Here is a 23171-nt window from a genome sequence, read left to right on the forward strand (position 1 = left end):
AATGGGAGATCCTGACATGAGAAATATTTAGGAGGGAGAACACCCAGATTAAGTAAGAAGACATTTCATGCCATAAGGGAAAAGCTACTTGACCAGGCTTTTTTTCCCCCACTTTTGAGCTACCCAGACCCCAGACACCGAAGCGTCTCTGTAGCGAATGGTGGCACTCTCATTCCTAGAAAGTGAAATAACTGGGTTCCAATTGCTTCTGGACCCGGCCGCACCGCCCCCAGCTAAGAGAAAGGGCCCCATCTCCAGGCCTCGCCCAATCAAGCACCACCCCCTCGCTCCTCCTTTAGGATCTTTCTCCTTCCGGCTCCTGCTCAGGGTCTACCTCAGACTCCCTCCAACCCGCCGTGCTTCCAGGCCCACCTCCTTCAGACCCGGGTATACTCTCTCCTAGCACCGCCTCCGCTTCCGTAGGCCCTAGCCCGTCCCCTCAGACTCCTCCCCTGGGCACGCTCTTCCCCCCTCGGCTCCGCCCTCAGTCCGCAGCTCCTCCCTAGTATCGTCCGGCCCGTCAGCCCTCGGGACCCCTCAGCCCCGCCTTCAGCATCCGCGGGTGGAAGCCAACTCCTTTCCCTCAGCCCCGCCTGCCTCCTCCGTCCCTCCTCCCGCCAGGCCCCGCCCCGGACCCGCCCTCCTCCTCTGCGCGCCGAAGCTCTGGACCTTTCCAAAGCCCGGCGCGAGGGGTGAGCGGGGAGCCCACGCGTCTGGAGAGGCAGGCTCGTGCAGGGCGGCGCCGAGGACTGAGTGGTCCGGTGGCTGGATCCGACCCGGACGACGAGGACGAGAACTGGGCCGGAGCCGGGGCGGCGGCAGGCCGAGTGCAGAGGTCTGTCCAGCACTCTCCCTCCCCGCGCTCGCCCAAGTGGTGGCGGCCGAGCGAAGGACTCAGGGCTGCGGGGCTCGGGCCTCTGTCAGTGCGGCGGGACGCGCGAGCGGCGCGGGGCGCGGAGCCGAGGGAAGCCGAGGGGGCGGAAGCGGTCGCGACTCTTAGCGCGTGTGCTCGGGCTCCTCACGTGGCGGCCGGGGCCGCCTGTTCCCTCCCGCCTTCCGAGAGCAGACGCGCCGTCGCCTTCCGTGCCGCGCGGCTTCCTCCAGACCTCAGCGCGGGTGAGTGGGGGCCGCGGGCCGCTCCTGAGGAGTACGGGCGGGCTATTCCTTGTGCCTTTTCCTTCCTCACCTCCTCGGGCGGGCCGTTGCCTATTTTTAGAAACTCTTTTTTAAGGCCGTTCCGGGAGTCCTGGGAGCCGGAGTAACTCTCGGCCCCCTTCCTCTGTGCTCCCTCCCAGGCCCGCCGACCCAGGTCGCCTGCCCCGGGCCACCCGCGCTCGCCCCTGGCCTTCTGGCATTCGCAGCTCGCCTCTGGTCGGCCGTACGGGCCCGGGCCAGGAGTTGGGGGTGGGCCGGTGCCCGCTCGGAAGTTGGAGTCTTTTGTGCTCGCGCCCCGCCCCGACCGGCGAGGGGAGGAGGGGAGGGAGCGGAGGTTGCGCCGGGGAGGCCTCGGGCGGGCTGGGGCCTGGCTCTGGCCTGGGTTGGGGCCCCGGGTTTCTTCCGGCTTTCCAGCCCGGTCCTGCTCTTTGGGTTCCCTTAGGCGCGCAAAACTGGTCCTTTCTTTTTCTTCACGGGTCTGAGCGCCTTGCTCGCCACCCTTGCCTATCCTTCGCTCGTTGTCTTGTGGGGCGCGGAAGGGAACGACCAGCCCTCGAACTGGGGCCGCGTCTCCCACTTCGCTCCAGTCCGAGCCTCAGTTTTCATCTGGGTGAAATGGGGTCAAGAAGGGACGCGGCCTCTCAGGGTGTTAGGGAATTCAGGGAGGGAGTTAGTACACGGCAGAAGCGTTAAATGCCAACAGGTAACGTTTGGTGAGACTGACCCAGGAACTTCGGAATGTATCGCCTAATTAATGTCCACACCGGTCTTCCAGAGTTGTCCCTACTCACAGGAGCAGAAATCGAGGTTCAGAGACGAGAAACCGCCGTAGAAGTACAAAGCTGTTAGTAACCGTTACTTATTTCCTGATACGAGCATGTGTCATCTCTTTGTGCAGAGGGCATTTGATTGTCTTAACACCGTATAGTTAAGAAACGTAGGTTCCTCCCTGAGACATTGACCTAGAGACATGGACTGACCGATCTGCCGTGGATAAAATCCCTTTTTGTTGCTCATCAGAACTCTGAGGGAAAGTGGTTAGGATGTTTTTTTTTTGTTTTTTGTTTTTTGTTTTTTTTTTGCTGGTATTGTGGTTACACCGGTCCAGAGTTCTCAAGTCAGATAAATGAAGTTCTGAGGTGTTTAGCCTAAGACCTCCCTGAAGTCCACACTTTACTTGTTTATTGCATGGTCTCCCTCTCCCCCGGCCCCCACTATGTTCTTTATGATCCTAGTGGTCAGTCAGAGAGGTAGGTAGCTCAAATCATCTTTAACTCTCTGCTTTCAAATAGGGTTATTTTTCGTTGTTTTCCAATAAGGCCTAGAGGGATTACATCGAACTAAAGTTAACTTTGGCAACTCTTTTCCTTTTGCAGTGAGTTTGATACTGGCTGTGGGGATCTGGTTCCTAAGGAGGTTCACAGGTTTGCATTAGTTCCTTGGACCTGTAGGTCTACTGTGTTCATCCATCCCTTAAGATTCTGCACACAGTAGTGCTGGTGGCATATAGGAAGTTGATGGTGCGATAGACCACCCCTTTCCTTTTAACTGACCCTTGGAAAGGGGAATGTCGTCTAAGTAAATGGACTACCTTGGGTGACTGCTAGATTCCTAGTAGCCTCTCCTCCAGTCTTTGTTGTTGTCACGCCTCCCATCCATAGCGTTTGTTGAATATGAACTACCTTTCCAGGCCTCAAGATCAGGAGTCTCAGGTAATTGGCCATCCCAAAAGACCCTGTGCAGACTCGGCTGCTTTTTCTGCCTCAATGTCTTAGGGCCAGATGTTTGCATTTTCTTGTTACCAATTTTATTTTCGTCTCCTAGTGGGTTAGGTGCTCTTCTGTAACCATTATCTGACCTCTAACCTAGTGTGAAGTCATTTGCAGGGCTTTATTTATGCCTTTGTAGTGTCAGGCAGTGGAGACAAGATTTAGCTGGTGTTCTACAAAGAGCTGAGCCACTTACTGGGGCCCTTTGAGTGTTCCCTCATGTGTACTACCAGGAAATTGTGAGAACGCTTGTTATAATTAGTAATAGCTAACCTTTACCAGTTATAGGACTGAAGGTTTTTAGTGGAATGTGTCAATCAGCTCTTGGAGCAGTCTGTGAACTAGGAATTGTCCCTGCTTTACAGAAGAAACAGGCTTACAGAAAGGTTACATGGCTTGCTCAGGGCCTTGTAATTGGCCCCAAGTTAGAATCACTCTGCAGACAATTAACATTGGATGTCAGATGCTTTCAAAAATTGGCGTCAGATATGAATCATTTTAAACCGCAGGCATTTTAACAGCCTTACGGTGTGCTATTGTATGGGATTAAGTACATTCACATTGTTCTACAGCTAACATCTCCAAATTACCTTATCTTTTCCCAACGGAAACTCTCCTGTTCATACACTAACTTCTTCTTTTTTTTTTTTTATATTTTATTTATTTATTATATATATGAGTACACTGTAGCTGTCTTCAGACACACCAGAAGAGGGCATCAGATCTCATTACAGATGGTTGTGAGCCACCATGTGGTTGCTGGGATTTGAACTCAGGACCTCGGGAAGAGCAGTCGGTGCCCTTAACCACTGAGCCATCTCTCCAGCCCACACTAACTTCTTAAAGACTCCTGGTAAACACCAGTCGGTGTTCTGGTATAAATTGGACTACACAGTGAAGTGAAATAATTCAATCTTTGTCCTTTTGTGATGGCCACAGATAGCATTTCCTTCATTTCACAGTGTTCAGTAAATGCAGAATGATTTACTAGTTGTCACCTGCAGCAGAGTGACAGCCACAGAGCAGGAATGCAGGCCTGGTTGTGCCTCTGGAAAAACCCCCTTCTCCACACTGTAGCTCAACCTTGATGGCTGAAGCCAGTTATGGGTTATCTTAGCCCTGCATTTTTAGGTGAGATCTTCTAGCCTTGAATTAGAGCCCAACTACTGCATATTCTTCCTTGTTTGTCCATGTTTATTTATTTGGCCATTAGGGTTTGGGCATTCGGAGCTGTAGTAACCAGGGATAGCAGAACTGTGACAGCAGCTTGGATCAATACTTGTCATCTGATTAAGTGGATTACCTCAATGACAAGCTCTCCTTTTCTGTCTCTTCTCTTTCCTTAAAGGGACTATTTGGAGTCCAGAGTCTTAGAAATTCTTCTGAGTCCTCACTGTTGCGGTTAGGGTGGGGTTAGGTGTTCCATTTAGTCTTTCAAAATGCACTTTGGTTCATCTGTTTCTGTGTCTTTTGAGATTTTTATGTTTATGAAAGTGGCTGGAACTTTCTTCTGATGGTAATGTGGCTTTGGAATGGGTAGTATGGCAGAGGTGAGGAACAGGACAACAAACAAAACTGACTTTGCCTGGATTCTAAAGTCAGAGTATGTTGAATAGTATGTCTGATAAAGTGCCATTTTTTTCTTCTGTGGTGTTTGAGAATGAATCTGGAGTTCATGCATGGGAGATAAGCCCTCAAGCATTGAGCTAGGTCCCCAGTTCTGAATAGAGGTTTACATTTTTATTTTATGTGTATGGGTGTTTTATCTGCATATATGTCTTGCACTGTGTGTGCAGTGCCAAGGAGGCCAAAAGATGATGTCATATTTCTTAACAACAAAAATAATTTTATGGTTGGAGGTCACCACAATATGAAGAACTGTATTAAAGGGTCACAGTGTTAGGAAGGTTGAGAACCACTGGGCTGAACTGAGTGATGCAAACACTAGTTTTAGAAAAGGGGAATATTAGTTCCTAGGCATCTAGATTCTGTACAACTGCAAAGACTGCTTTTGTTAAGCTAGGAAAATCATATTTTCTCTAGGCAGCATCTTGTAACACTCTGTGCTGCTCTATAAGTATTGTTACCTAAGCTAGGCACCAGAAAAACAAAAGTAAGTAAAAGAGCTCAAGGAACTCTGGTTCTAGAAGAGCCCCAGATTCCAATGACTTTTGGTGTGGCAGCGAAGTGGGGGAGAGGAGGGAGAGGATGGTGAGATTAAGCAGCATGGGACAGGGTGGGACTGTATCAGGGACTTTTTAAATTAGGAGAGGGGTCTGGAGACCGGTTGTCCAGAATTTATCAGGTGGCAAATGTTTGTTTATCTGGATAACTAAGTTCTAGTAGTGATATTCCGTGACTAGATAATTTAGATACTATCTCTTAAGATATCTCCCAGACAGCTTACACAGTATTAGGGGTTGGATAGGAAGTAGATAACAAAAGGGCTTTCACGTGAGTGCCAGTAACAACAGGTACTCAGTTTTTAGCTTCATGTTAAGGGGAAAAAACGACAGCAGTGATGCCAGCTTGCTTTTCTTAGGTGGGAAAGGAAAATTTGAGATCTGTGTTCAGGATGCAGCTTACACATAGTTAGGACAGAGGGAGTCCTAAGCTGGAAGTTACTGAGTAGCCTGAGGATTGTCTGATCTGGTCTGTTGCTTCTAAGTGTGTTGACTTGAATGAGTCTCCGGTTCACCGATCCTGTTTTCCTCATAAAGTAATCTCGGAGGTCTCTGAAATTATAAAGGCCTAAAGATTAGATAGATAGGCAGTAGTGACAGAACAAGATTAGAGGCCCCTCGTCTTACTGTTTCCATGGCACCATTCTTCCCTGTTACGTTTCCTGTCAGCTCATAACTGCCTTATAGTAATACATGTACTATACCTCTTGGGAGGAAAAAGGGAAAATGAGATGTGGTCCGATTTTCTAGTTCTCAATCTCTAGAAGAGAACTTTGAGCTGTCTATTGTGTCCTGCTCTGGACGGGTAAGGAGTCAGGGTTGTGACTGAATACGTAGGTTTCCTAGAGGGCCATGTGTATTGGGAATGTTGAGAGTTGATGAAAGTGCAAATCTCTAAGTCCTCTTACCATGTCTACTGAGTATACTGTCACTGTCTTCAGACACATCTGAAAAAGGCATCAGATCTCATTACAGATGGTTGTGAGCCACCATGTGGCTGCTGGGAATTGAACTCAGGACCTCTGGAAGAGCAGACAGTGCTCCTAACCATTGAGCCGTCTCTCCAGCCCCTAGATAATCTTTTTATTATTCATTATTGTATGTGTATAAAGTATGATGCATTTGAGGTCTTTTAGGAATCTCTTCTTTGCAATCACTCTATGGAAGTGGTTTAGGAATTTGTCTCTGGAAGGAGAAATTTACCTAAAATAGGTTAAATTCTGGTATCATCAACTATATCTTTTACTATAGAAACAAGATGGATATTGCTTTTTAGAGTGGAGAGATAGCTGAAAAATTAAAAGATTAACTTACCAAATTGTCTGCTGAATTCCATTATAATCTTAGAGCTGAAGTCCTATGGGGGTAAACTTGAGAGCCTAATACTGTGTAGAACATTACATTTAAATATGTGGAGAACTGTCTGAAATTTCCATAATAAAAGGAAAGTATAAACACTTAAATATAGCACAACAATAGAAAAATAATCGCCACAGAACATGTTTGGTTGAGTCAGGGTCCCTGTAGCTCTGGCTGTCCTGGAATTAACTCACTAGGCAGAGCAAGCTGGTCTTGAACTCACAGAGATCAACCTGCCTCAGCCTCCAACATGCTAGGATTAGCGTGTGTACCTGGCTCTCAAGCAGGCTTTTTTACAGTTTTAGCCGTATGAGATAGGTATCCCTACTGCGGACACCAGACCCTTGAAGTGGCATCCAAATGAATAGTTCAGTTTGTCAAGACAAAAATGATTGCTTTACTCCAAATAAATATACTCTTTTTAAAAGCCAAATTTAGCAGCTTACTGTTTTTGACCAGGTTTTCTTCATTCAGGAGGCATTTATCTGGTGTTTAGCTGTTTCCTGTTTATTAAAGATTTTAGTAAGCTTAGTTAAAGGTGATGTTTGCATGGTTTCTCTTGATCTGTTTGTGTAGTTTGATTTGAAATTCTCTGTGCCAGTGAAAGCCAATCCCAGCAGTAGAATTTAAAACGGTCATTTCTGTAATTAATCTTTTTGTAGGTCTAGATTTTCTTTGTGCTACGCCTGATGATGCTATACTGACTGAGAAGTCACATGTTGCTTGTTCCCACAGACTATTTTCAGGCTTTTGGACTTGGTTCTTCTAGAGTCTGTAAGCTACCTAAGGAATGGTGCTGTCAATATAATAATGAGGGCCGTGCATGAATCAGTGGAACATAAGCTTAATTTTTCTTAAAACCCTAAAGTCTCTCCTTCAATTGCCTTTCACACCAATTAAAATAGCCCTTTCTATAGTTAGGGTGCTAAATAGGGTTACTGTGCTGTCTCGGTGACGTAATACGATTATGTTTGGAAATCCCAACAGCTTATCTTGTATTCCTAAGCTCATCCAGTCTTGCAGCAATTTCGTGTATCTACTATGTGTTCTCCTAGTAGAGAACAGAAAAATCAAGCAAGACATGATTCCTATCTGCAATTATTTTTCAATTCTGAGAGGGTAAGTAAAACAAGTCAGGATGGTTAGATGAGATGGCACATTGGATAATGAAATTAATTTGCTGCTAAGCCTGACGACCAGAGTTTGATTCCTGGGAGCCACATGTGGAAGACCCAACTCCTGCAAGTTGTCCTTTGACCTCCACATGGACATTATGGTGAGAACATTAGACAAATACTCTCTAAATAAAATGAAAACAACAGTGACAATTTGTATCCCATTCTTCCCTTTGCTTCTCTGACCCAGACACCCAAGGTGTAAGTTCAGAGATGGGAAATGGCATAATTGATGGATAATGTCACTAGATAAAGAAGTTTTGATTCTCTGACTTCTGGTGTATTGATTTGTTTTTGTTATTTTCCCTTCTCCTATTTTTCTGCCGCCTATTATCCAGCCAGTTGTTTATCCTTAATATCCAGTGTGTCCATATCTTATGTAGTCTAGAACATTAGGATAGGGAGAACACTGACCCTGTTGAGGGTCCAGACATCTGCCTAGCACCTTCAGTAATTCTAGTATCACTTCTTAGGCTGACTTCCAGAAAGACTTGGTGTTGTCTAGTTTTGTTTAAGAATAAGGAGAAATAAGGTTCATATTGAATTATTTTACTTGATGTGTATGTGTGTGTGTGTGTGTGTGTGTGTGTACACATATACATACATACACACATATATACATATACACACATGTACACACATGTATGTATATATACATACATACACACACATATATATATGCACTGTGTGTGCGCATGGAGGCCAGAAGAAAGTGAAGAAGCCCCTGGATATCTGTAGTTACAGATGGTTGTGGACCACCATGTGGGTGCTGGAACAGCCCAGATGTCTGCAAGAGTTACAAGTAAGTGCTTTTTTTTTTTTTTTTTTTTTTTTAAGATTTATTTTATGTATGTGAGTAAACTGTCACTGTCTTCAGACACACCAGAAGAGGGCACCAGATTCCATTACAGATGGTTGTGAGCCACCATATGGTTGCTGGGAATTGAACTTTGGAATAACAGGCTCTTAACCTCGGAGCCATCTCTCCAGTACCATCTCCAGAAACCAGGCCTGTTTTCTTACCTCTCTATCCAGGAGCACCTGCACAGGGGTGACATCACCCCCCCAGTGAGCCGCGCCCTCCTACATCAATCATTGCCTGTAGGTCAGTCTGTGGAACTACTCTTTTATTAAGGTTTTTCTTCCCATGTATGTAGAGAGTTTGTGTTTTCTTAAAGTGGAAGAGAAAGGAAACAACCAAGACTGACTCTCAGTTCACCCTATTGCTTGTGTATTTGCTCAGGGAAAAATGACCATTTCTTGTTGGCTTTTATCCTGCCAGCGGAACCTTGCTGGCTGTTTTTTACTAAAGCACTTTGAAGGCTGCCATGATCATAGATCATGTCTTAGAATCTTTTTTCTTTGTTCTATGAGTAAATATTAGAAAATGTACCTTAAATTACCTGGCTGAGGAAAAAAGATGTCTGTGGCTGCTCCCTAATGTTAAATAGTACTCAGCTCTTTTATTCTGTGTTTGCAGGACATTTGTTAAGAGTCAAGGGATATTGGAGTTTCTACTAGATACATTTACCAGAGGAGTATTAGGCTTCTGGTCAATTTGAATGTTTAAAATAATCTGGCCTGGGTTCTGAACCTGTCTTCATATTAATAGCTGCAGTGAATTGTGCCCATTTTGTAATGAGGCCATACTCAGTACCACACATCTGTGCTTAGAGAGGTGATAAGTTATGCACTAAACCCGAAACATCATTTTAGTTCTGCCTCAGCCCTAAGGTAGATTGTGTTGAGTCCTGTAAGCCGGTAGTGGTCGTGATGATGATGGTGGTGGTGGTGGTGGTGGTGGTGGTGGTGGTGGTGGTGGTGGTGGTGGTGGTGGTGGTGGTGGTGGTGGTGTGTGTTCTGTGATCATAAATACAGTTGGGAGACTTCTTAAATAAAAACCAAATGTTTTTCTAGCAATAAATCTTCCTGGGATTCAGTTACTATTTCATGGGTAAGTGATTTTTTTTTTCATCTTTGATAGAGGAGTTTTTGCTTTTGTAGAAATATTTAAAGGATCCAGAGGCAGTTGAATAATGGAGTACTATCTTGCTTCATGGGTAGCGAACATTTATGTGGGGTTGTTCACTCCAGTGTTATCTAACAAAGGTAGTTTTGCTCTTTAGAAAAGGAAAGAAAAATTTAGTTGTGAACTTCGGAGATGCAGCCCTTTTGAGAGAAAACAGTTCCTTTAACCCTGGGGGCAACCAAGTACTTTCTGTTCTGGATCTCTTCAGAGTATTTTATTTTATTTATTTTTTTTTTAAGATTTATTCATTTATTATATATAAGTACACTGTAGCTGTCTTCAGACACACCAGAAGAGGGCATCGAATCTCTTTACAGATGGTTGTGAGCCACCATGTGGTTGCTGGGAATTGAACTCAGGACCTCTGGAAGAGCAGTCGGGTGCTCTTAACCGCTGAGCCATCTCTCCAGCCCCCTCTTCAGAGTATTTTAATCTCTAGATCAGAGATCAAAAACTGGCAGCCTAGGTATTAGACCCTGACGACATGTTGTCTTTGTTGTTTTTTTTTTTTTTTTTTTTTTTTTTTTTGAGTTAGATTCTGAGATAACTCCGGTGTGTGTTATTAGAGTGACAGATGTGAACAGATTTATTTTTGGTTAGTGTACAAAGTAATAGGTTTCATTAATTCACTTTCATACATATACTGTAATTTTTTTTTTTTTTTTTTTTTTGGTTCTTTTTTTGGTTCTTTTTTTCGGAGCTGGGGACCGAACCCAGGGCCTTGCGCTTCCTAGGCAAGCGCTCTACCATTGAGCTAAATCCCCAACCCCCTGTAATTTGTTTTTATCCCACTTCCCTACTGCTCTTCCTTAAGCTCCTCACCCTCTTTTATTGGTCCCATCCTTCCCCTAACGTCTCCATTTCTCCCCATCCCTTTCCTCTCCTTTCCTTCTCCAGTCCCTTCTAGTAAGATCTCTCTCTCTCTCTCTCTCTCTCTCTCTCTCTCTCTCTCTCTCTCTCACACACACACACACACACACACACACACACACACACACACACACACACCCCTACAAGATAAAAGGTGGTTATTTGAGTCTTGCTTATTTCTCCAAACATGATCTTCAGTTGTAGCCAGTTTACTGCAGATGCCATGCTTTTGCCTACACATTCACCTGTGAGTGGCTGGGCTGGTTTCACTTCCTGGCTATTTTTAGTAGTGCAGCAATAAACGTGGATGTTCAAGTATCTTTGTAGTATGTGACTTAGAGTCCTTTGGGTGTACATCCAGTATATAGGCCACATGGTAGTTCTATTTTGGGCTTTTCATTCTTTCTTGGAACCGCCACACTTTAGTTAGTATAGTGGCTGCACCAGGTTACAGTCTCACCAGAAGGGGGGTTCCTCCTTAGCATTTGTTTCTCTGATGGCTAAGAATAGTTACAACTTTTTCAGATATTTATTGGCCATTTGTATTTGAGAACTGTCTAATCAGTTTATTGGCTAACAGGATGAATATACATCCTGGGCCAGGGTGCTGGGGATGCCTCATTTGCATAAGGAGGAATTCCAGGTGCTGCTGGACATGACCTTATAAGGGGAGAGGAAGTTTCATCTGGCTACCGGGCTATATGACCTCCTCTGTGGCCAAATGTTGGGGCACAGGAGAGTGTGCGCCAGGACATACAGGCCCAGAGCAGGTGGAGAGAGCGATTGTATGCCTACCAATCTCAGGACAAGATTTCCAGGGCCTGGACACTCCTTGACCCACTCTTGCTCCAGGCCTGCCCCCTGCTCCCATTTCCTCATGGCTCCCCAACCCTAAACCAGTTACAGGAGTGAGACTAGGCCCTGGCTATTCTTCAGAAGGGTTCGACCTGGAATCCTCTCCACCAGGGCTCCCTCCCTGTCTTGTGACTCTTCATTGCCTTGCCTGTGGACATTTTCACTTGGCTTTTTGGGACCCTGTGACTGACTGTTCTTTGGGAAGTCTTCTGCAGCATGGAAGGAAGAATCCTTGTGTTTACAGCCTTCAGTTATCTTCATGTCCCCAATTATTGCTTCCATATGGGTAAGCTCCCTTAGACAACAACATATTTGTCCTCAAGTTTGTGAGAGCCACACTATTAACTTTGGTCTCTTTGGTGCCAAGGTGAGAACCAGTTGCTTTTTTTTGTTTTGTTTTTTCCTTCCACCTTTATCTTGGAAACTTGATGGATTCGTTTTGCTACCACCTGTTGAATTTGCTTTGTAGCCAAGGGTAACCCTGAACTTTTGGCCTTTCCTGCCTCTTCCTACTAAGTGCTAGAATTTTAGGTGTATCTGGCTGAACTTGTAACACTGAATAGACTTTAGCTAGCTATAGTGCTATTAAATCTCCTGAGCTTTTGTAAATGAGGTCTCTTTATTTTACTAGGAACCTTCCATGCCTACTTCCATTGGCTCATCAGTCTGTCCTGGCCTATTGTAGGACTTAACAAAAAGGGGCAAACTTAGTAGACTTTGTTTTTGTTTAAGTTGACATTATTTGATACTCCTAATATTTGTAAACTGGCTGTGCATAATGAGGGAAGTGGGTCTGATGCCATGACTTCTGATTAAAATAAAACCTGTTTTACGTAGGAGTTAGTACTTGATTCTTCCTCTTGGAGCTGCAATTAGTACCTGCTCCTGTGTGTGTGAAAAGTAAGCGTCTTCTGAGCAAGAGGCCTCTGGGAGTTACTGTAGCATGGTTATTGTAGGATGTGGAGTACCTGACAGGATGCCAGTAGGGGTAACTCAGAAGGTGTTCAAACTAAGCTCTTGGGATGCTAGTTTCTCAGATCCAGGCACATGCTTGTGTGTGGTGAATATTTTATTGAAACAGCCTCTCTAAATAGTTCTGGCTGTCCTTAACTTACTGTATTGATCAGGTTGGCCTTGAACTCACAGAGATCCACTTGTCTCTGCCTCTTGGGTGTTGGGATTAAAGGCATGTGCTACCATGCCCAGCCAGAGTTTGCTCTTAATATTAAATTACACAGAAAGGGATTTGTGTGTGTTGCTGAGGATCCAAATTAAGGCCTGATTGAGCTAGGCAAGTACTTTACCACTAAACCAACCCCCACCCCCACCCCCACCCCATTTCTAAGTTGTATGGAAGGTTTAATAAATTGGCATGCATTTTTAAAAATTGTGTGTATGTACACTTGTATATTTGGTGGAGCAAGCATGCCATAGGTGCCTGTGGAAACAGTTTCTTCTACTGTGTACAGGGAGGCTTGGCAGCAGACACCAGCCCAAGAAACTTATGCAGTGTTTTGTTTTGTTTTAAGTTAAATGAGAAGACATCAAAGAATGAAATGATCATAGAAAGCCTTTTGACCTTCCAGTAGATTGAAAGAATAGATCATAAAAAGCCTTTTGGCCTTCCAGTGGATCTAATGTTATTAGATCTTGACAACTATTAGAACAGTAGGAAACGATTTTTTTTAAGATAGTCTATTAGGGGGTTGGGGATTTAGCTCAGTGGTAGAGCGCTTGCCTAGCAAGCACAAGGCCCTGGGTTCAGTCCCCAGCTCTGAAAAAAAGAAAAAGAAAAAAAAAAAGATAGTCTATTAGTTGTCTCTTAAAATTTAAAAGACAGCTCTAGCTTTGAACTCAGAGATCCACCACCAGCCTCTGCTTCCTGAGTGCTGAGATTAGAGGCGTTGCACCACACTGCCTGGAAATCTAAAGTTTTTAAAAGCGTGACCTAATTTTGAATGTTGGCAACTAACCTGGGATATTTTTTTAGCCAGAGTTGTGTGGATTGGAGATACATGTTAGTGACCTATGAAATACTACATTGTCTGGGAATGACATGGCTAAATAGGTAATGGGGCCAGAAATGGAGGCTGTTACTGGAGCCCTTATCCAGAGGCTGGCTCTGGGTTTGGCCACTTGCCCTTATAAAGAGAAAAATGATACAAATATATAAAAGAAAAGCTTATTTATGGTTTTGGCCCCAAACTGGAGATAAAGCCATACTCAAAAGTATGTCTCTGTTTTCCCCATAGAAGTGTTAAAATTTATAGAAAAGGTAGAACAAAAGCCAGGAAGTAGGCTTATGTAGATTTATGTGGTTCTCATTGAGTTGAACTGGGACAGGTGTCAGTCACAGAGTTTTAGTTCTATTTGGTTTTTGTTAAGCCTAGTCAGGGCTTCTAAGAAGAGTGTTTATACTGTCAGCATGCCATTTCTTACAGGGAGTTGAGGCTGAAAAAGCCAAGTAAGATTTTTTAAAAATTTTGAGTGACTTCTATTCCAGAAAGAATGAAGCTAAGAGACTTGATAGTTTAGGAGAGATTACCCTATTCTTGAAGGTTATCCTCCACTCTGCAGTCACGGACACTTATAGCCAAAAATCCCACACACTTAATGCCATAGCATCTACCATATGCTCCTTACCCCAAGGTTCTGTTCCTTGAGCTTGTCTGTCTTCCTAGCAGACTTTTCAAAATTTAAAAAAATTTCTCCCTGAGACAGGGTCTTGTTTTGAGTCATGACTGGCCTGGGTCTAGCAGACATTTTAATTTTAAAAACTGTTTTTTAAAAGAAGTGCCTGCTGACAGATTAGTAAACGGATTGTTGGTTGTTTGACCCATCTGTGACAGACCTTTTGGAACTAGAGTAGAGGAGAAGGCTAGATTAGACCAGTGGACCAGGGTCGCCTATCAGAGATCCTGCACTTCAGATATTTCCATCACAATTCATAACGTTAGCAAAACTACAGTTATGAAGCATTACACATAATTTTATGGTTAGAGGTCACTGCAACCATAGGAACTGTATTAAAGAGTCACAGCATTAGGAATGTTGAGAACCACTGCACTGTGTAGATCAGGGCAGCATTAAACTCATGCGTCTCTGCTTCCCAAGTGCTGGGATTAAATGTATGTGCCACCACATCTGACTCCTTTATGAGGAGTTTAGTTTGGATTTTTTTCTATCTCTCTAGAGTAGTTTGGAATTTTACCTCACAAGAGTGTCCTACAGGCAGGGCATTTCAGGACATTTGGCCAGAGGCTGACAGAGGCTGTCTAAAGCCTGACCTGTCAGAAGTATTGCAGTGGTTCCTAATTAGAAATTGATCTATATGGGCTTGTAGCCAGACCTCGGGAGACTCTGATTACCAGGAAGTGTATCTGGTTATACTTGTTAGCACCATAGTTCTGAAAGTGTAGGTATTCCTTTTGTGGGACAGTAGCAGACAGCATTGCTCTGAATACATTGTAAAAAAAGGTTGGTGAACTTGTATCCTCATGGGTTCTGTTTTCCTCACTTCATAAACTTATCTAGAACCTAGTTTCAGGCAAGTCACATTTAATACTTATTAAATGTTAAATAGTGGGTAAGCTCTTTTGCAAGTTTCTTTCTTCCAATTTATTAGAGTAGTTAGAAAAGGAAAAATGGAAGCTGAGAGAAGTCAAGGTGAGAAGTCAAAGCAAAAGGCCTTGACTGCTCATTGTGACAGCATATTCTCTGTGGTGATGCCCAGTAACATTTGAGACACAATTATAATTCCAGCTGCTGAATCATTTTGTACCTGGGTCCACCTTTTACCCTTATGTATACGCAATTGAAGATCGGGTCCTCTCCTTGCTGCCCTTCAAATATTGGAGGAAATTTATTTTAAAACCAGTAGTAAGATAGTTATTAAGGAGGAGCTCTGCTTGTTTTTGCTTTCTCATCTCCTTTTTAAGGTCTCTAAGGAATGAGCAGGCTCTAATGGAAGTGAAGTCATCTTTTGGGATCTATGGTCAGGCTTTCAGAGTGATGGCCTGTTGGAGGAGAATAGGACTCTCCTCTATTTCTAGACATTGAGAACTTGAAGGCTTAACATGTTTAGCTGCCTGTGTTATGTCAGACCCAAACCCTCCTATTTTACTGGTCATTCAACAAATATTTGAAGAGTGTTGCCTGTATATTTGGACTGTTGATAGTACTAAGGAATCCTAGATAATTTCATAATCTACCATCATTCAGGGGAAGATACTAACCATAGTAGATTGTGCGTACTTTTAAAAAATTATTTATTTATTTATTTATTTATTTATTTATTTATTTATTTATTTATTTTTGAGGTTGGCTCATTTCATGGCTGACCTCAGACTCTTAATCCTCTTGCTATACTTCCTGAATCATGGGATTTCAAGGCTATGCCACCATACTTGGCTTTTATCTTTGGTTTTTTTTTCTTTCTCATTTTTTTCTTTTTTGGGACTCTTTGTAGACCAGGCTGGCATTGAACTCACAGAGATCTGCTTGCCTCTGCTTCCAGAATGCTGGTATTAAAGGTGTGCACTATAGGCTTTACCTGTGATTGGAAGGGAAAATAAGAGTTAAAGTAGGGAAAGGCACCCCAGATGAAGGGACCAGCCCAAACAAAAGCATAAAGATATGTCCAAGAACCCAGGGTGAAGGAAGGAGTGGACAATGGAGCAAATCTGATCGAGCCCTTAACCTTTGTCACATTGCCGTTGTGGCTATTGGATGACAGTGATGTAAGGCTATACTGGTGGAGGAACAGTCAGGTTTGCAGCAAGTACCAATTGAAGTCTGTAGAATTCTGTAGAGGGAAGGAGGAAGGAAAGCTGAAAAACCAGCAGTCTTTTGGGCCAAGCTTGCCAGAGGTGCTGAGTTCTTGGCAGTGATTTGAAAATTTAGGCCTGGGCAAATTGATTGGTTTTTCTGGCAGAATTCCGTTCATTCCATATAGTCTGCCCCTCCTCTCTGTGCTTTTTAAAAAAGAAATTAATGGAATCTGTTCAAAATACCTCTGAAATGAAATTACATTTTTAACTCTAATTACCCTAATTAAAACTTGACAGCTGTAATCCTGAAATGGCAGATACAGTAAGAACCGAAGGCCTGTGGCAGGCTTACTAACCCAGATGAAATGTTGTTCTTTCTGGGCTTGGAAAAATTCTTTTACTTTTCTCATCACTAGCTTAATCTTTGGTCCACAGTTTACCAAGCTAGGGTAGGTGTAGTAGTGGGCTGCAGGCTTACCCTGGATACAACCTCTGGGTGTGTGCGGTGAGATGGTAATCAAGATGATTGTTAAAATGTCTATCTGATTCTTTTTTCTTAAGTAGGAATTGGACTTAAGCTTTTGAGTGAAATTCTCTGCTTTGAAGACCAAGGAAATGGCACTTGTTAGAAGGCTGTTGATCTAGGGTTAGATCTTTCTGTAGGGTAAGATTATGGCTAGTATTATGGATGCTGTGGTGGTGAGCTTGTAAACCTTAAACTCAGGAAGCTGATTGAGGGCAAGATCATCAGGAATCCAAAGCTAATCAAGTCTTGTTTCAGAACAAACAAAACGTTCATAATTTGAGGTTAGGAACAAGAAAGTCGGAAAACAGAATTGTCTTCACATATCTCCAATTTCTGTAACTTTGTATAATATTGAAGGGTGCATAGTCTTAATTAGTTAATCTGGCCAGCCTCAGAAAAGATCTTAGGGTGGGGATGAGGTCTAAGCCTATGAAGCCAACTAAAGAAACAGTTGATACTACTGAGTCAGGAATTCTGCTTAGATCAGAGAAGCTTGTTACAGTCATTAGACACTGGCTGCTGTTTTATACCAATAGAGCTATAGTTGAGTACGACACAGTCCCTGTTCCCGAGACCCACAGAATTGTGATGAGGGCAGTGATAGGTAAAGAACAGCTGCTGGTATATGGAAAACAGGGCAGGGCAGAACAAACCATACTCAGTGTTCGAAAGCGTGAGTACCGTAATACACGAGGTACTGAAATGAGGTACATTGATATTCCAGATACAGGTTCTAGTTCAAGAGCGCCTATTGACTTAAGACAGGTCGGCTTGTGAAGAGTTGATTGTAACACTCGATATGTGGATTGAGTTAATTTTCCACTGATAACCCACAAAGATTTGCCACAGCCTTTTTCATTTGTTCATGAATAGGAAATAGCAGAGGAATGGAGAAAAGCACCCTAGGTATTAGGAAATAGTTTGGCCAAAGTTAGGAGCTATTAGGTGATGACAGTTGTGATTGGAGTAATGTACAGGGAAAGAATATGGTAGATGATGAGGGTAGAGCTTAAACCTCAGGAGACAAGAAGAATTGACTCCATTGAGAAGATACAGGGCTTAGATAGCACTATATTTGATGTATTTTCTGGTAGAAGTAATTGGAGACAGTAGATTAGTAAGAATAAGTATCAGTAAACTATGACCATGGGCTGGTTAAATAGCTACATAACCAAAGAACTTACTTGTTCACCTGCAATTGCTTTTATGCTGAATATTACAGGGATTTCTGCCATCCCCCACAAAACCTAACATTGTAGCTATACAGCACTACATAGAAAAGACTGGCTGAGGCAGGCACTGGTTGGTGCCACATGAGGGAGGCAGAGGCAGGTGGATCTCTGAATTCGAGGCCAGCCTAGTCTACTGAATGAGTTCCAGGACAGCTAGAGTGACACAAATTGTGTCCAAAACAAACAAACAAAACCCCAGAAAGGTAAGGTTGGCTGATACTCAAGTTAGTTAATTATATAGATTTTGTAAGAAGAAAATGTTAGAACTTAGCCTGAAATGGATTGGCAATATTAAAAGAAGTTAGCAACATGATTTAACAGATAAGACTTGTCCTGTATGCCTCTTAGGTTTGTAAAACCAACTTTGTTGAAATATCAGCAGCATAGTTAAAAAAAGACACTTGATATGTAGGAAAATACTGATGTGCTTTTATTAGCTGTGTAACCTTGGGCCAGTCATCTAACTGCTTAAAGGCTTAGAAGAATATGAATATAATGTAGTAAGCCTCATCACCAGTATAATCTGTGAGTTGGAAGACCCTTCAGTTGGAAAGACAAATGTCCTAGAAAATAGTTGGAATTAGGTTAGGGATGGTGGGCTGTGGTGTTTATTAGTCCAGCGTTTATTTAATCCAGCACCTTGGAGGCAGAGGTAGGTGAACCTTTTTTGAGTTCAAGGCCAGCCTAGTCTATGTAGTGAGTTCCAGGCCAGCCAGGGCTACATAGTGAGACTCTGTCTCAAAAGGAAGTGGGCAGAGGGGTTGATGACTGAAAATGTGTGGAGGTACAGGGGAAGGGTTCATAGTAATTTCAAAATGCCCTGTACCCTTTCTTTTCATTACTTCTGACATTTGTTGTAGCCAGATTGAAAGTGTTTCTACCCTTCAGTTGCCAGAAACCAAAGGCTGGCTTTATTCCTAATCAAAAACTAGCATGCGCACTAATTGGCATTTGTAGTGTTAGCGTCAGTGTCAGTGCAATCTGTAGGCAGGCATCTGACAGGGGAGCCTCAGTTGAAGAATTGTCCACCTCAGATGGCGTGTAGGCATGTTTGCGGTAGATTGTCTTATTAATTGATGCAGGTGGGATCAGCCCAGCAGCAGCAGCACCATTAGGTGGTCCTGGTCCTGAATAAGAATGCTAGTTAAGGACGAGCCAGCATACAGTGTTCTTCTGTGGTTCTGGCTCGGAATCCTCAATGAATTGTGACCTGAAAGTATAACCAAGTAAGTCCTTCCCCCTTCTGTGTTGCTTTTACTCAGAATGCTTTATCATAGCACAAAAGAAAACTAGCTCACCTGACAGGAGCAGCTTAAGATAGGAAGAGTTTATTTTGCTTAACATATCAGGGTACACACACTCCCATCATGGAAAGGCATGGCTGTTTAAATGGCTCTCAGCAGAGCAGTAAGAGAGTATAAATAACCAGATGAAGTCTTCAGGCCCACATTACAGTGCCCATCTGAGTTAGTTGCCACTTTCTGACGGTTTCACTCCCCACCCCCAAAAACAAGTACCATAAGTTGGGGAGGATCAAGGTGAGGATTATTTTACATTTAAAAATGAAAAGTATAGTCTATACAACTTCAAAAAACCTTGTAAGTCCAAAGTCTCACCTGAGCCCTGAGAGACACATTCATTCTTAGTTGTACAAAGCAAAGTTCTATACTTCCAGTGTATAGTGGGACAAAGGGGACAAAATAGTTCTATACTAAAGGTATAAAAAGGTATCCTTTTTAAGGATAGCAAGCAACAATTAGGCCCAATGTAATACTAAAACTTAGCAGGATAAACACCAAGCCTTGGGGTTCTATGTTTAATGTTGGGGTTATGATTTGTACCTTAGCTGACTTGAGTTTGAATTTTGTAAACCAGCACCAGTGGGTGACCCCAAGCTCCTCTAGCTTGAGATGTATCATGGTCCTCTTGGATTATAACTGCGGTTCTTGATGGGCAGAAAGAAAGCACTTTCCTAAGTGGCACTGTGGAGCAGGCGTGCCTAGAGTTCTCAATAGGCAGGGTCCCTTTTTATCGCTCCAGTGCAGAGCATATGTTTCTCTTTAGCAGGGCTAATATTTTCAACAATTTACAGTCACTTTGTCCACATATTCCTTTTCTCAACTTTGACCAGATTCAAGCTCCTTTTCTCCTTTTCCCTCTTTCTGCTTTACCTGTTGCATTCTCTCACTGTAAACCTAGGTAAGTGTAACAACCATAAAATGTCATGAAATTTCTGACACCAAATTAGTCTAGGACCTTTGAGTTCGCCATATTCATGTTTTTAGGACTCGAACAGAATGAAGTTAGATTTTTTTTTTAAAAGATTTATTCATTTATTATATATAAGTACACTGTAGCTGTCTTCAGACACACCAGAAGAGGGCATCAGATCTCATTACAGATGGTTGTGAGCCACCATGTGGTTACTGGGATTTGAACTCAGGACCTCTGGAAGAGCCGTCAGTGCTCTTAACCACTGAGCCATCTCTCAGTCCAAGTACATATATTTATTAATTGAATGAAGAATGGGAGGGACCACACAATGTTCATGGTTCAAGTATGGAGGTGAGAGGCAGCTTCGTGCAATTGGTTCCTGTTTAAACTTTTGTGTGGGTTCTGGGGAATTGAACTTGAGCTGTCAGGCTTGTATGACAAATAAATGCTTCCTCTATTGAACCATTTGGCTAGGCCTCCAGTCTTTACTATGTGCATTTGTTTTGTCCTTCCAGTCTTTGGCACTCCTTTAGAATGGTTCTGTACAATGACCCATTAAGCCCTGGTTATACCATTCTAGTTCCTTTTTAGTCTTCAGTTCTTTTTCCATATGCCTACTGCAAATCTCTTCCAAACTCCTGTAATCCACAAGTCATGTTTAATGCAGCAGTGGTCCCATTTTGGGATGTTGTTTTTTTTTTTAAGTTTTTTTTTATTATTTATGTGTACATTTATGTATCTGTATGCATATATGCATGTGAGTACCCACAGAGGCTAGAGGAGGAGGGCATTGGATCTCCTGGGGTTGGGGTAGTAGGTGGCTGCCCATTGTGGATGTTGGGAACTATAACTGGTCCCCTGGAAAATATCTTAACTGCTGAGACATCTCTCCAGCTCCCACCAATTTTTTTCTTTTCTCCCGTGTGTGTGTGTGTGTGTGTGTGTGTGTGTGTGTGTGTGTGTGTGTGTGTGTGTATTGCTGTAACCAAATAGCTGACAGAAAGTAACTTAAGAGAGGATTAAGATAGGATGCGTAAATTTTGGCCCACAGTTTTAGGGTACAGTCAGTCCATCATGGTGGGGAAGACCTGGTGGATTCTAGACTCCCTTCAGTTTGACATCACCCAATTAATTTTATATCTTTGGTTCTTAAAAGCTCCAGTAAAGATGGCTACTTTGGGAGACTTGGGATTTCTCTTCAAGGGTCAGTGACAAAGCACACCCTTTTTCCTTTTAACCTTTTCTTCAAAGTTTCCTTCCCCTTTGAATGTAGAGTATTAGTTTATGCTAGTACCTTCATGTGCTTGAAACTCACCACCCATAACAGTGAAGATTGTATGTAGTTATTAATATAAGCAAGAATCTAGGAATAGGTAGAACTCAGTTACTGGAGTGGAACCAACCCTGGGAGTTACATCCAGCTGTTTCTAGAGTTTCAGCAAAAACGCATTCCAGAGTGGGTAGTAGTTCTTGCTAGTTCAAAACTGACACAAACTTGAAACCAACAGTCTCAGCTTCAGCATTGAGGGAACTCCACTCGGATTTTATATTGCAGGAAGTCTGGATAGTGTGAAAAGCACAGTGGTTGGGAATAAGGAGGCTCAGTGTGGCCTTGCCATTGACTTTCCTCTGATTTTAGACAGATCCCCTGCTAACTCTGGTCTGACCTCTTCTCTTAAGTGGTACAGGCTTTCTAATGCAGGATAGAAAAGTCTCTTCTATATAGTCTCAATTGTACAGAGCACTGTCTGGCATGTGCTTTGGTATGTTGATTTCTGATTATAAAGCCTTAGATTCTCCTTCTAGCTCTAGAGGGGGGAAGGGGAACCATCCAACTGTCTCATTAGCATGGAGAAAAGAAAACAGTAATTACTTGTGCCTCCCTTGATAATTTCTGCGGGTTGGTTCTTAGGGAAGGAGGAGGGGAGAACTGGAGGCAGCTTCTTCGGCTGAGAAAGGAGAAATGCTATTAGTTCCCAGAATATGCAAAGACAAGAATTTGCACATCTGTTGTATTCTTGGGCTATTCCTCCAGGCAGACTGGAGACTGCCTGGATTGAATTTCAGTTTTTGTGGTACATAATTAAGTTCTTATTGTCTGTCATTAAATCACCTGCTGCCCATCAGGGTTTCTGTAATATGCCAGGCATTCTGACATCTGCCTTTGTTAGGGAATAGGGTGGAATTTTGCTGGAACACTTTGTGATCTGGCTGCATATTTATGTCACGAGGTCTTGAAGCAACACAACATTTTATTTTTCTAGTCAAGGTAAGGTATTTTTGTGAGTGGGAGGAGTCTTGTAAGAACTACAAGACTGGAGTAGTTTGTTCAAGACTAAGAAAAGCAAGATTCATAGAAGGGTTGAGATAGCTAGAAAAGAACTAGAAAATCCATGCGCAAGCTTGGCTATGGACCCTGGCTGTTTCCTGAGTGCTAATCTTTCATTCTCTGTGTGAGCAGTTGAAGCCTAGAAGGACCGATTGTGGCAGCAGTGGGTTGGAGGAGGCCCTCTGCTGGTGAGCATTGCTGGAGGGGGTTGGAGCTAGAAGGCTGTCATTCTGTAGCTGCTCTCTCCTGTCTTGGTTGCTGCTCCAGAAGCAAGGAACAGGGAAACCCAGTCTTTTTTTTCTTTCACTTCCCCAAGGAAGATACCACTTCACCACTTTTAAGGTAGCTTTTGGGAGTCATTTACTGTAAACAACTAAGTTCTATAAAGACATACTATTTAAGCATTTGTTTGCCAATACAGAAAATGATTACTTCTGTCAAATTTATAGCCTTCTACTCCTCAAAGTGTTCCCTTGTTACCTCATTGAGCCTTTTGTTTGATTACACACCTTTACTGTTCAGGTTCTGTTCCCATAATTTTATGCTCCTGATTTATTTCCCTTTGCTTCTAGGCATAGATTCCTGGTTTCCTTATACTTTTGTATAATCTGTTCCCTATTTTTAGATGGAATATTCTAAAATAACAGTCTAAGGAAAGAACAATTCTCTTCAGTCTAACTTGCAGTTAATTGGGCCATAGTAGTGT

The 23171-nt window shown here is 43.1% G+C and overlaps 1 protein-coding gene across 10 annotated transcripts in view; it reads left to right on the top strand.

Annotated features, from left to right (window-relative positions):
• The first annotated feature begins 624 nt into the window (after positions 1-624).
• Raly (RALY heterogeneous nuclear ribonucleoprotein) overlaps positions 625-23171 on the top strand; it is a 64544-nt gene continuing 41997 nt past the window's right edge. The window contains exons 1-3 of one of the 10 annotated variants that reach the window (XM_063283369.1): positions 867-1116; positions 8380-8443; positions 9559-9595. The gene's annotated coding sequence lies outside the window, so the exon portion shown is untranslated. Of the gene's footprint in view, positions 1117-1466; positions 2000-8379; positions 8444-9558; positions 9596-23171 lie in introns of those variants that run through there. The other 9 variants (XM_063283370.1, XM_008762314.2, XM_063283371.1 and 6 more) reach the window with 9 other exon arrangements.

The sequence above is a fragment of the Rattus norvegicus genome, chromosome 3, assembly GCF_036323735.1.
Source record: "Rattus norvegicus strain BN/NHsdMcwi chromosome 3, GRCr8, whole genome shotgun sequence".
Taxonomy (NCBI): domain Eukaryota; kingdom Metazoa; phylum Chordata; class Mammalia; order Rodentia; family Muridae; genus Rattus; species Rattus norvegicus.